The sequence below is a fragment of the Falco rusticolus genome, chromosome 5 (assembly GCF_015220075.1).
Source record: "Falco rusticolus isolate bFalRus1 chromosome 5, bFalRus1.pri, whole genome shotgun sequence".
Taxonomy (NCBI): Eukaryota; Metazoa; Chordata; class Aves; order Falconiformes; family Falconidae; genus Falco; species Falco rusticolus.
Genome location: NC_051191.1, coordinates 89,450,312 through 89,464,678, shown reverse-complemented (window position 1 = coordinate 89,464,678; position 14,367 = coordinate 89,450,312). Strand labels below are relative to the sequence as shown.

General features: G+C 50.4%; 1 long non-coding RNA gene across 1 annotated transcript in view; it reads right to left on the bottom strand.

The window, feature by feature from the left end:
- The window catches only part of LOC119147958, a 29,903-nt gene extending 22,699 nt beyond the window's left edge, over window positions 1-7,204 (bottom strand). Inside the window, exon 1 of the long non-coding RNA XR_005104250.1 lies at window positions 6,931-7,204. This is a non-coding gene — a long non-coding RNA (uncharacterized LOC119147958). The remainder of the gene's footprint in view (window positions 1-6,930) is intronic.
- Between the last annotated feature and the right edge of the window lie 7,163 nt (window positions 7,205-14,367).

The following is a 14,367-nucleotide window of genomic DNA, read 5'->3' as shown; positions in this document are numbered from 1 at the left end:
TTTGGACTGAACTTGAGGCTCTCATGAAAATCACTTACTGAGCAATTTCTCTTTGACAATTACTTGGACATCTATGAACCGGTCTTTAATCTCACTGGTGTAGTACAGGCTACACTCCTTTTTTTATTGCTTGCTTTTTTTTTTTAGATCAGAAGGACACACAAAACTGTCAAATAGACATCTCTGATTTCCAGCAATCTATAAAGATAATTTTAATCAGATAAATATGAAATCTCATTTTTATAAGAGGTTTCGTTGATTGCTTTTAAGAAAATACATTTTGGCGTTGGCTGGCATTGACTGTGCTACTATTCATTAATGTTTTATTCGCCTCCTGTATCTACTTAGTCACAATTTTGTGTGGGACTAGTGTCAGACTAATTGGGCTTGGGAAATCCAGGTCATCACAATACCATTTTAAAGTATGGACTTGACGTGCTGCTGGCTAGTGTGTGATCAGCATGACACCTGGCAGGCTGTACCAGCGTAACTTCAGCGCTTTCCTGGTCCTTTGTAGCTTCCCTGATCTTTCAGCATTTTTTACAAATCATGTCAGTGATGCAGGAAGCTCCTCGGACACTTCTTGTAATATCCTTTGTTGCAAATTTTCTGGTGCTGCTACTGTACGTTGCTATAATGGTTGCTATTTGACAGCCTCCATTGCTACTGATGAGACAGAAAGTATTTATTCCTTCCTGTGAAATAAGCACATCCCATTTCTTTCCAAACACAGAACATAAATATTCAATGAATATTTCTTCTTTTTGTGTATCACAATTAACAACTGGACCTACAGGGACTAACAGAGGGAGGAGACATTACTGAACTCAATGTTTTTGTCAGAGAAAATGGGTGTGAAATACTGACAAACAGATTTAAATATGAAATCACAAGGAGGTTATAACCAACCGAATTATCAGGTTCTAAAATGCTTCTTTCTACACTCCCCTGCAGCCCTTGGGGTCTAGGGACAAAAAGAACCACTTTAAGATTAATATCATTCTTTCCATGAAGAGGATTATTTGGTACGGCACTACAGATAGCATGGGGATTTAATGATCCACGAGGTCCCTTTGAATCCTATTCTCCTGTATGATAGCAAGGATTTCATTAGGTCTTAGTATACTTAAATAATGCCGCCTTGCCCTTAATCTTTAAACCCAGGATTTTTTCATTAATGTTTTATCTTCGCCATCAGCTGTCTCTTTCCTAGCTGGTGACTTGTTTGCACAGCTATCAGACTTTCTGCTAATTCACATTTGTGATATATAATAAGGTTTGTAATGATTGTTATTGGTTGCCGCTTTCACTTCTTGTCTTTACCAAGATGGATTTGAGACCAAAAAGCCTCCCGTAGAATGACAGGTTGTGGGTTTGGGGGAATCTAATTAGGTTTGTTCAAAACCAATATTCTTTTTATGCTAACATTTTTCCTTGTAACAATTATTTCACTGTAGCTGACCTCTGGGAATTGTCTTTGGAAGGAACCAAAGACAAGGTTGCAGGCTTGGAAGTCGTCTGCCTGCACACGGCCGAGCATGTCAGCGTTTCCACGGAGGGAGCCACTGGTTTCCAGCTCTCCCATTGACTCGTTTTTACCCCTTCTAAAAGAAATCCTACCTATCATCCCCAGTGAGCACAAGATTGTTCCACTCGTGCGGGCTCCTCACCTGCAGCACCCAGCTTCTCTCTTGGGGCTGGGGCGTCCGCCCCAGCCCCAGCTCGGGAGTGGGCTGCCAGCTCCCACAGCCCCACCTCGCCCGGCACCCAGCAGCCCCCCCAGCCTGGAAGTGCCGCTGGAGGGCTGGGAGGTGAGGCCAGGCACACTGTGGGTCATTTCTCACTGGGGAGCAGCTCCCAGGGGCCTCCCCAGCAGTTTTAGGTAGAGCAGCACGAGGGTCCTCGCTGTACGGGGGGGTCGGTACGTGGCTGGCAGGGCGAGGGAGCCTGGGCACCCCCGATGAAGAACAGGCAGGGTCTGATTGAATCCCTTTGGGTTTATAGCCTGCTGGCAGCTTAGCTTTAGGAGCGTCGGGAAAAGTCCCCTGTGCACCGAAGAAATACAACAACGTTTTTCATATGTGACCGACGGTGAATTGCTACTTCATGTTCAAACCAGTTCTTCAGCAGCAGCGGGGTTGCTGGCTGTTCCTCCCTACGCAAACCACGCCGGCAGCACCGAGCACTCAAGTTGAAGAGGAGTAAGCACTTCTCAATTAGTGCTGGACTTGATGAAATGGGAGGCTGTGGCAGCGGCGCGCACGCCCGCGTGAAGCCCGGCTGTCCCCGCGCTCGGCGGTGGGCAGCAGCTCGGCATGGGCAGTGATGGGCACCGCGGGGGTCTCGGTGCCTCCATTCCTTCATCAGGCTTGCTGCTCTTTTACAGCCATAAATGAAACATGTGGCTGCGGCAGTTTCATTAACAGGTGACGTTTTAACAATGCTGGCAGCACAGTGCGGGAAGACGTTGAACATTAATGAATTATGTGAGGCCGGTGTCAGTTCTGTGGGGTTCATTCATCCTCCTCTTTTGAGGCAATCACCTATTCGCTTCTGAAAACAAATGTTCAAATAAACCCCACTCATATGCATTGAAAACAGCTTCTCAGGAGGATTCCTGATGTGGCAAAATGGCAGAGGTCCTGTCAATGCAGACAGGATGCAGTCGGTGGTTTGGGATCCATAACTGAGCAGATGACTACTGGAGGACCAGAGATAGCTGTGAAGAGAAGCAGCCTACATGCATGTGTCATGAGCACTGGATGAGAATTTTCCCCAATAATTCAGCCTTCTAGACATGAAGACTTGGTTTTAACAACAGGTTTTGTTGTTAGAACGCGTTTTCAGTGTTGGCACCTGCCTCTAGGTCACCTGGACTTCTCCTGGAACAGTGCGTTAGAAGAAAATGGGATGTGTATACACACACGCATAATATAGCAAAACCTCCCCTCTCTGCCAGCTCCTTGCTATTTGCTAAGTGGCACAATAATTAGGGTCAGTGATTTATCACAGAAATACAGAGAAAGTCACAAGCCTGATAACAGAGGGGAAAAAACCCTCAGTTGCTAAAATAAATAGTAACCAAGTACTGAGAGTCTGTACTTGAATTGAAATCACCTTGAGAATTTTAAACCATTTAACGATATTTAACCGGCTGTTTCAAGCCGCATGAAGACAACACCCCGCTGCCTGCTGGCAAGAGCAGTGAGGCGGGCGGGAAGGAGGGCTCCACAGTCCCTCACTTCTCCTTCAGCGCTGCTTTCTGCCCCCGGCTGGCACACACAGCCAATGCTTCTTGAACCCCACCACATCCCTTCCCTGCCGCCCACCCACTTGGCACCAGAGAAAGGATCTCCTGAACTTCCATAACCACAGAGCAAATGTCCAGCCCAGAGAAAACCTTGATCTCCCATGGCTCCCAGCCCCCCGGGGGCTTCCATCCCCCTGCCTTCCTCCCCCGCCTGCAAGAGCCATGGAGCATCAAAAGTTGTACATTTATAGTCTCTAAGCTCTTATTTGATGTCGTTTCTCCACATAGCGTTACCTCAACAATCTTCTCCTGCCTTGAGTGCTGTTGCAGAGTCCCATACCCACTTCTCCTCCCACCCCATGATCTGCCACCGCTGCCATCATCCTGCAGAAGGAAAACGGGCTGTCCTGCACTGTCAGGACTGCTCGAAACTGGGGTGCACCCCAACTTCAGCCCCGGTTGCAGCCTTTGCTGTGGTGTGCAGACACACCTGCATTTTGAAGGATATTCAGAGCTTGGACCAGTGGAGGTTTGGGCTCATGGCTGATCTGGCACCTACACCTATTTTTATTTTTAATTATCTGCTGAAACACTTGGTTTTTTTCTTACAGCATCCCTGCCGCACTCTGTGCGAAACCCCCAGCCTGGTTACAGGCATGTGTTGCCAGCAAGGGAGGTGGAATCTTCTTACCCTGAGACCAAGGGTCTGACCTGCTGACACTAAATCTGGGATTTCCAGTTGCAGCACCAGTTTGTTTCACCCACCCTACATCGCATCCAGTCTGGGGCTCCCCAGTGAAGAATGATATTAACACGGAACTCAGCAGCGGGTCACTGGGGTGGTCAGGGAACAGCAGCTCATAACATGCAGGGAGACACCGGGAGAAGTGGGGCTGTTCAGCTGTCGGATGAGAAGGTATGGATGCTGCCTGCGGTGGGAAGGCACAGGGAAGAGGGAGCCAGACTTTCCTTGGAGATGCGCTGTAGCAGAAGGGGCAACAGGCACAAGGTGGGACGTGAGCAATTCGGATGAGGTATGGGAAAAGCTTCTTTATCCTAAGGGTCATCAAAGGTAGAAACGGTGCCCAGAGAAGTTATGAAATCCCCCTTCTCGGAGCTGTTCAGGACTCGGCTGGACAAAGCCCTAAGTAACCTGCGTTATGGGCCGGCTGTGAGCGGGGCCTCTGGAGCATCTTCCCCACTTCTGTTAGTTTGTGAATTCATTTTGTGAATTTCATTTTTTGAGTTATGCTTTTTCTTCCCTTGCATGGCTTCTGTCAGTCAAGCCCAGCCCCGTTTCTGCTGACCATCGTTTGGGAAGATGCAGGTTTGTCACCACAGAACAGGGGTCGAGAATTGTTCTCACCCCATTGTCCTGAGCAGACCTGTGCACCGCGCTGCAGCTTTGCTCTGGGGTGGCATATGGCATCCCACACAGCGTGCCTCTGCTGGGCTGTCACCAGCTAAACCTCATTCTCACCGGTTGTATAGGAGATCCAGTGACCCTTCCCAAAGCGCTGAAGGCTGAGAGATTTTATCTGGGAATATACTGAGCCTTGAAGCCTGGAGGTGACTGACAAGACCTAACCAAAGCCCAGCAAGGTCATGCTTTGCATGGTTTCTGATCAGGGAAGACACCCTCAATATTCCCACCAGGAGTCTTCCACACCAGGACAAGAATTTGGGATTAATCTCAGCAAATACATCTCCCCAAAGTGTTTTCCTAAACATCCAGGGAAATAAACATCTGTCCATTTCCAAAGATTTCTTTTGCCCAGTAGCCACCCTTGCTGCTAATTATGGCTTGTGCAAAGCTTGACTTTTCCGTGACCGTGAACTACCTCTAAAATGAAAAAAATACCTCTTTGATGTGAAGATAATATACTTGTTATAAACCCTATCCCCTAGCATCTCTCGGAACTGGAGAACTGAGGCACTAAATACATGCATGACCACTCAGAGCTGGTATTATATTGCCAGCACTTCAGAGTTAATTACTTTTTGCTTTCAAAGGAGGAAAATAATTTTTGAATTGGTTTAATATCAGTCTCACACCAAAGGTGTTTCTTACTACATTTCTTCCATAAAGCCATCAGTAGCATGAATTAAAATTCTCGCCACCACCCCACCCCCCACCCCCCCAGCTCCTTCTTTCACTGCAAAGACCAGATTTTTAAGTGAAATAAGCAAATAGTTATGACCCCACTAGTGGGTCCTTCCAGAGTCAGGGCTGGAATTTGTAGGATGTGATCCACATCTTGGCTCTTGAGGAGAGGAGGACGGTGGTGTCCGAGTTACAAAAGCTCTGTAACCAACAGGGGGAAAATCCCCCACTTGATGTTGGGGAAAATCAGACCTTGCTGTAAGTCATGGTGCACAGCTCCAGGAGCACTCCAGCGCTCAGAGCTACCTCACCAAGGATCTCACTAGCTCCCAAGGCAACAAGGCTGGAAAAGACAGTATCTCATCTCTCCTCATTTTAAACTTAAAAATAATTAAACTTAAAAATTAAAAAATACTGTGTAAGAGCAAAAGGCCACTGGGGCCAGCCAGCTACTCAGTGGAAGAAGCTTCAGAAGGACTGAAAAACCAGGGCCATGGGGAAGGAGACATTCCTAAATAGCCAGTTGTTTTATCAGAAATTGCATCTTGTCTCACACCAAACTTCATCCGCTGATTTTTTTCAAGTCTTTTTGAACATGTTTATGGTTTCTGCCCTCACAACACCTGACAGTGGCAAGTTCCACCATGCATGGGGTATATCATGGAAAAAGCCCTTCCCTGTGGTCGCACAAATGCTGCCCAGTAACGCAAGAACTGGAGCCATCCAGAGAAATCACATAAGTGAATAATGCTGCCTCTGGGGGCTTCATCATCTTAGTTTGCTGGTGACAGTCTTCATCTGGTTAGTCTCTGCTCTTAGAGGAACCGTCCCCTGTCTTCCCCTGGTCTAACTGTAGGGCCCGGCAGTGCCGCTGGGCTCCCAGGTCTGGGTGCTCCCAACTCGGCACGGCTCCTCAGCAGGGAAGGAGGGTGCCCTCAGCCCATACCAGTGCCCTCCAGCGTCCTGGGCTTGGAGGCTGGAAACAGGCTGGAGAGGTCTGTGTGTGAGAATCAGGGGAAGAAGACGCCGAAGTGACAGTAGTCTTGTGGGTTTTATCACCCTGGAGTGCCAATACATCCCTTCGAGGACGATACGGCTTGGAGGATGGCAGCCCATATTCCAAGATACAGGCACACCCAGCTATTCCAGGGTGCTGCTCGGCACCTTGCTCCTCTCCAGCTGTTTACCAGACTTCTGTCTCCCTTTATGATCGCTTCTGAATTTTGTTCAGTCCCTGGGGCAGCATCAGGCTCAGCAGTGATTCTTCCAGAGCATCCTCTCTCCAGTAGGAGAGCTGAATTCCACCTTTGCTTCCAATCTCACCCTTCATTCATTTGTGAGCATTTGGTGTAGGAGATGGCTGGAGGAAGTGTGGGATACCAGCGGGATCTCCCTTCTTTGCACATTTGGTGGCTCCTTTAAGAGCATTTAGCATGGAAAAGTGCAGCTTCTGCCTAAGAACTTCTACTGACACTGTCTGCAATGGTCCCAAGAGCTCATTAATTCCATGTATTCCAGTTTCCACTATCTGGTGAGCATGGAAATCATACCCTGTAAAAAAATTGGACACGCTTACCTGCTGCTGCTGCTCTAGTACCCAGGCTGTGTCTGTGCTACAGTGCCAAGAGCATGATCGCAGGCTCACTTCTGCTCACCACCTTCAGACGTTGCGGGCTGAGAGCTGCACCAAACAGAATTGCTCTGACCACCTTCCCAGGATGCCTATTGATCAAGCAATAAGGACAAGAAATTAAAATGTGCATATTTCAACACAGAATAGATTCTTCTGCCAGCAAGTACTAGCAACACCACACATTTTAGCATCAAATCCCACTAAAATTACTTAGGACTCAAGACGGCACATAGATTCCAGTGCTGTCCAGTCACAGAGCTGTAGTATCACGCCTGTCAGCTGTGTACGAGGTTTGAAGACAGGTGAGCCTTGAGTTAATGGTACATAACTATGGGGGCTAAGTCAGCCTCGTGTAAGGAGGATGTATTCCACACCTTGCCTCTCATGCAGAGGAGAACATCTTAGAGGCAAACCGTGCAATTCCTTCTGGTACAAGGAATTTTACTTGTAAATAAATTTATACTTTACTTTTATTTACTTGTAAATAAATTTATACTTTATAGCCTCTTTCTATAAATGCATATATACACAGTCACAGGCACCCCTACTTCCAGCCTCACCTTCCACTTGGGAGTGTTTTTCCAAGGATTTGCCATTCAGTGCTGTGGGAGTGCAAACAAAGTGAGACGTGGTATTTTCAGTTTGGTCTGCTCAAAGGTACCCTCTGTGTGTAGGATATACAGATAAAGTTACTCTTTAAGCTTTCAAGGCTGCGAGGGTTGCTGTCATTATGTAGCTTTTCCCAGCAGGAAGGTCTGTGTGGCAAGTCCTCTACAAAGCTTACCTGGAAGAAGAACCCGTCAGCAGCAGTGACGGACATCCTGCAGGCCAGGCGGGGCAAGGCAACGAGATTTAGTCTTACGTGCACCAGAAAAGAAATCAGGTTGCATTTTTTAGGTTGTCTGCTGTTGCAGTGCCTTGCAACATGCGAAGTGAAGGGACTGGGTTTGCAAGGCTTGTGTCATCCTTCCTAAGCCATCCTGCCAGTGACCGGGTTCAGAGGCATCTCATGCATGTTTTAGCGGCCGTTATTTCTCCTGCTCCTTTAGTACACGACTATTTGTTCATCTTCAAATGAGGTTTGACATCTCACTGTAAATAGTCTGGGTTATAAACATCTCAGGTGTCAAAGTCTGAGCGTGTTTGCTTGCCATTCTGGTTTGCATCTCTTTCTCATTCTGCCTGTTCAGCAGCTGTGTCCTTGGTGACGACTGTGTTTGAACCTGGAATCTGATTTAGGCACAGGTTGGGTATTAACTGGTTAGTAGAGCTGGCTGGAAGATGAATATTCAGCTCCAGACCAGGAAAAATTACTCCAGAAGGGCTGGCAAGGAGCAAGGGACCAGGAAGCCACAAGCTCTTGGGCCGCTGGAGGGACACAGGGCTGGGAGTGGGGCTCAGTCCCACAGCAGATGAAGCCACTTGGTGAACCAGGTACATCTGTGTTCCTATCCGCTGCTGGCAGGATCTCAGAACGGCCACGTTCCTGCAAAACATCTCCTACCACTGTGGGTCAGAAGTGCCACCAGGCAGGCGAGGGCCACCCTGCGCCGGGGGGAGCTTTACCAGCCCATCTCAGCCTGACCTTGCAGAGCCAGGCAACCTGCAATAGGCTGAACACTGGCCAAGAGCATCTGATCCAGCAATAATTTAGGGGCCAAAATTCTCCAAAGCACATCAACTTACCTCATTATTTTATAGGATTTAAATGAAAACAGTAATTCATCAGAAATACGTAAGGAAGCGGCTGTCTGATGGACATTCTTCCCATATTAAAAGAGACACAGAAGCAATTATCTTCATATGCCTTTTCCTATGCGAGTGAATTAGTATCGTGCCTCCATCTCAGAGGATATTCAAATGTGACTTGGGATTAATTAAATTGTAAGTCACCTGGAGGGGAAGTCAGAAGCATGTACATTTTCTGCTGCAGACATTTTAAGGTGAGGAAAGAGGAATATTTTACCAGCAAGACCTTTCAGTCTTGATGGGGAAGAAGAACTGAAGAGCAGCTTGGGAATTTCAGGACAAAGAGCACAGAACAACCCAAACCATGAAAATGCAGATGCTGGTAACTGTAGCCACCACCTCGTGCAGCTCATGGTCTCCAGCATCCGGCAGCAGTGGGAGAGCTAGTGGGAGGTTCCTGGAGGGGCTGCACATCGTGCATGTGGCCCTTTCAATTCAGATTCCCTATAAACCAACAGCAGACCCCTTTTAGTGACGAGCCTGGTGATGGCAGCAGTTACGGTGACCCTGCCTTCAGGCACTTCCAATTCATCACAGGCACAGAGGCTGCAGCTTCCCACCCCCTGGCACCGCAGCGAGGGGTGAGGCATCACGGGAGCAAGGACAGCCCGGACTGGAGAAGCACAGGCAGGCTGAGGAAGATGATGGAATGAACTTGAAAAGACGCAAAGAAATAGATGCTGGGCAACCAGCAAGAGGGGAATAAATACCTGGTTGTGTGACGGAGGTTGGGAGCAGGTGAAAGATGGGGGATAGAGCACAGGGCTGCAGTAGCATGTCTGTGGATCAGTGCTGTAGGAGTTGTGAGCCACAGACATTGCTTGGGGGTGTTATGGCCGGGCCCCGGGCTCCTTCCAGCCCCAGCCCTTTGCTGCAGGAGGCCGTACAGCAGGCGTCCAGGCCCAGCAGCACATCCTTCCCTGCAGAGCTCCCACAGCGTTTTCCCAGTGCTGGTGTGTATTGAAGCCTCCCCCCTTGCCAGGTCAACTGCCTCTAATGAGCAGCCACCACCCTTCCTCCAGCATCTCCCAGAGAGCTGAGGATGGACCAGTAGCCCCTGCTCTTTGAAACCTTTCTTTGGTTGGATTGTGCTGGGCAGCCGTGGCCCCATGTGGAGCTACCCAAACCACAGCATCACTGTAACTCTTTCTCACCTGGCTGCAGGAGGAGAAGATGATGCCCTTGCAGCAGCCAGCTGCAGGACCGCCCCCCTCGCCCCAGACACCACGTCCAGAGAAGAGGAAAGGCCACAGAGGCACTGGAGAAGTAAAAAGCAGAGAGTACTTCTACTTCTCCTTGCAAGGCAAGATGGAAAAGCACCTACAGCCATGGCACGAGGCTCTGGATGACGGCCAGGCCAGCACTGAGTGGAAGGAGGCTTTGGCATCTCAGTGCCAGGCCGGCAGCGTTACGGCAGACCACCAGCACTTGTCCTCCATCCTTCATGGCTCACAGCAAGGTGGGCTGGTCCCGTCTGTCCCTGTGGGATTTCCTGTAGTTGACCAGGACTCCTGCTGTGTTCTCCAGCCGTGTCACCTGCCTGTGCTCCACTTCCAGGGGATCATTGCTGAATGCAGAGCTGAGGCTCCATCCCACCTTCTGCAGAGAGGCTCAAAGTTGCCCCACTCTCCTCCCTCATCTTGTTCCAGCCATTTGGGCAAGGAGAGCTGTGTGGTGTCCTTCACCACCATGCAGGGAGCCACTGATCTCTCCATCATGTAGGAACTCCCACATGTCAGAGCCTCTGAGAACAAATTCACCTGAGATCGAGGTGGAAATGAAGCTTCAGTGTCCCTTGACTCCAGCTCAACACCTTTCTCGAGCTTTCCCACCACACCAGCTAGTAGCTTCCCTGTAAAATGTCACTTTAATTTAATTTCCCACTTGTTAGTGGCTCCCTGAAGGATTAGAAACTGGAGAAAGTTTTAGTGGAATGCAAAGAAAAGGAAGAAATGAGCCAACACAGCCTTCAAAGAAAAGCTCAAGGTAAAATGAGATAGCAAACACGTTACTATGCATCCACCGCAGCAGAGGAGCCGTCCATCTGCCCGCTCCGCCCCTGTGCAGGGAAGTGGGGATCCCAGCAAAGCCACAGGCTCTGGAAAAAATTGTACCTTAATCTGCATTGCTGTGAGTGTGCCTGGGGGAAGCGCAGTCGCAGGGGCATCGGTGCAGGGGTATCGGTGCAGGGGTCCTGCAAGGTGCCTCCCTACCCAGGCAGCTGCTCTGTGCACCTGCGCCTCTCCTGCTTTTATGTGGAGCTCCAGGGCCGGTTCACAACTCGCATCAGCTGCAGCAGCTCTGGCTGCTGCCCTGCTCTGGTACCCAGCTTGTCTCTGCAGGAAACGCTCCCCACACCGATCTCTCCGCTCCTCATCTGTCCTCCCCCCACCACCACCCCCAGATCCCACTCGCTGGAGACAGGACGGGATCCAGCAGTGCTCTGCCAAGTTACAGGGGCCGCCTGACAGCTACAATGAGGGAGCAGTTTATATTTCAGAGCTCTGTGCAATGATTGCCTAATTAATCCCCATCCCCCACCCCTACATCCAGTAACAGCGAGGACATCTCGATTTTTCCCCTTCTCCCGATGCGGGGAAGCTGCAGCACAGCAAACTTCCACGATCCGCTCCCGGCCAGCACGAGAAGGGACCTGGAGATAAGAAGCTAATGCTGAGCCCCCCCGCCGAAGGAAGCTACAGGGGATGAAGAAGGCGCCTGCCGAGCAGGAGCCCTCCTCACCAGCATCCCTCCCCACCTGGCTGTGCTCAGAGGACAATTCGATTACACGGCCGCTTCCCTTTCATTGTGATCCAATTTACGGGGGAATTAATGGGGGCAGAGGAAGAGGCCCAAGGGATGAAAAAGCCAGGGCAACTGGCAGCTCCCAGCCTTCCTGAAAAACGCAACGCTTGCCAGGACGACTGTGTTGGAGGGGAGGGGGCTGCTGCAGCGGGGGGAGGCAGGTGCAGACGCCAGCCTTGTTTACAGCGGGGATTTTGCAGGGGTGCAGCTGAAGTCTGCCGTTCAGTGTCCCCCCCGGGCGGCTGCCACCAGCACAGGCTGGGGAAAAATCACAGCTGAAGCTTCTCGGTGGCTGCACGAGGAAGGCAGTCTGCGATAGCAGCGGGGTGTCTGGCTCGCTTGCCTGTGCAGCTCCGGGGCTCACGCAACGCCTTTGCCGATTTCCCGTTCCACGGCTCCCCTGGGCTTACAGCATCACCGTCCCCACGGAGCAGCCGGCAGCAGCCCACTCCCCCACTGGCGGTGCCACCCTGATGGGTGACCGAGCGTACCACGGTGCCCGTACCCCGGTGGGACAGCGGGTTGGCAGGCACTGTCATGAGACACTCATACTTGGAAATACAGTAAAATCCCGGCCTCATTTGTCCGGGCTGTGGGTTTGCTGTGCTGCAGGTAGAGACGTGGGAGCTGGCTCCTGCAGCGCTGTCGAAAGCCCAGGCTGGTGGTAGGCCGGGTGCCCTGCTCTGCAAGGCCAGCCCAAGCTGCCAGTACCAGCTGCAGTCCGGAAGCGCTCCGGAAACTTTGCTCAGCATGGAGCCACAGCGATTGAACCGACTGAACCGTGGGGCCAGGGAGCTCTGCACAGGACACACCTGAGGACCCTTTGGGAGATGATGACCTGTGCAAAGCCAGATGGACTCCAGAGGCATCTGGTCTGGTGGCATTCCTGCTGCTCCAGAGCATCCCCCAGGTATCTCTGTGCCACGCTGCCTCACGCCGTGGGAGCAGTGCTGGGTGGTGGCACTGGGACAGGCCTGTGCTAACAGGGAACTGGGGGATGCAGGGGCCAGTGGGAACAAGAGGAACAGGGAAGAATTATTCCCAGGTCCACACTGCCCCTCTGCAGAGCCCCCGTGGCACCTTTGTGCTTTGCTCTCTGTTATGTTCCATGTTATTGAAGGTTTTCTGCTCACCTGAGTAGCTGAGCCCTTGGATGATCTCCAGGATCTTGGAGAGCACAGAGTTGATTGCACATATCCATCTTCCAGTGTGCAGACTGAGGAAGGATGGAGGAGACATGGTGTCCCAGGGAAGCTATAGCTCAGGTAGGTGCATTGGTTACATCCTTAAATTTACAACGCCGGTGCCTTGGGTGCTGGCATGGCACGGTGGTATTTTTTGCAGCTAAATCCTCTTTGAAAGTTCACATCTATTCAAACTGTTGAGATGTGCTTGAATCCCTCGGCTCATGTCAGCTCCCTTCTGTGTGGGGGATAATCTCTCCAGATGGCGGATCACACGACAGATGAGCAACTTCATTGTCATTTCTCTCCAGAACTGGAGAAGACTCAGATCAATGGAGAGGTTCTGAAGAAGCTTCCTTCATAAGGACTTGTCCTGGGCACCAGGGCAGCGATGGCACAGCCAAGGACCAAAGGAAAGGGCTAATTCCCTCCTGGGGCTCTGGGGGTAGAAAACAGAGTCTAGTACGGAGCAAAAAAAAATGGGGCAAAAACATTTCTGGAGTTTAGAGGGGCAGGAAGAAGATGATTCCATAAGTCAAAGCAGCTAGGTCACCAACCCACGAAACTGAGATGGTTAGAAAAGTCCAAATGGTAGCCTGGATGAGGAAGAAAATGACACTAAGCACCTGCCTGAATTACGTACCTTTCACATGCTGACTATCATAGCTGCACAAAGGTGTAACTCTGCTTCTCGGAGGAGTAGTAGTGAGCTAAAAGTCACTTGCACTGGGAAGAAGCCAAGGACCTACAATTGTACAGTGCAGTGGTGGGACTCTGTGTGTTACAGCCTAATGGGACGCCAAAGCCTGCCTGTATCTGATGAATGAATTAGCTGTTACTCCTTAATTTCCGTGCCGGTCGCCTTCCATCCCGCTTTCACCTGGGGCCGCCTCCTGCGCATGCACGGTGCGGATCCAGCCTTGCCAGTGGGGCCCGTGGGCTGAGTTAGCTCAGGGGGCTGAGAACAGACGCTCTTTTGAAGCAGGTCCAAATAATACCCTGCTGCTTTGTTTTAATTACTGTTGCTTGAATTATGACATGAGGGCTCCCGGACGGGGTCAGCTTTACTGTGCCGTCGCTGTCTCTCACGGTCCCACAACAGCTACCCAGCGCGGCTCCTTGCAGACCTGACCTTGACCTTGACCTTGGCTGTACCTCCTCGGCCCAGCCTTTCCCCACTGATGATGTGGTAGCCACAGCAAGCACAACGTGGTTTTATCTAAAATGCAGGGGGGGTCTGTACTCCCAGTAACGCTCAAGCAACCTCTGATGACAATTTGGCACCTAGTGCTGGTGTAGCACAACCAGGAGGTGTTAATGGTGTGTGTTAACGAAGCAGGGCTTCTGCGGAGGTTTTATTTAGGTGGTGATGGCACGAGGACGGTGACCCACTGAAAGGAAGGGGAAGTGCGCTAGGAAAGGGAGAAGGAGCTGGAGAAACGAAATGTCACTGACTTCAAAGATGAAGGATTCTCTTTATAGTCTGAAAGAGGCTGAATAAAGTGACTGGCATTGTTTAGCTACATAGGATTTTCTGCTTGTGTCAGATTATTTTAAACGTCAGTTTGATTAGCCTGATTGCTCTTGATTTGTCCCTAAGAAATGCATTACATTAGTTTAGCTTTATATTGAGAAGATACTT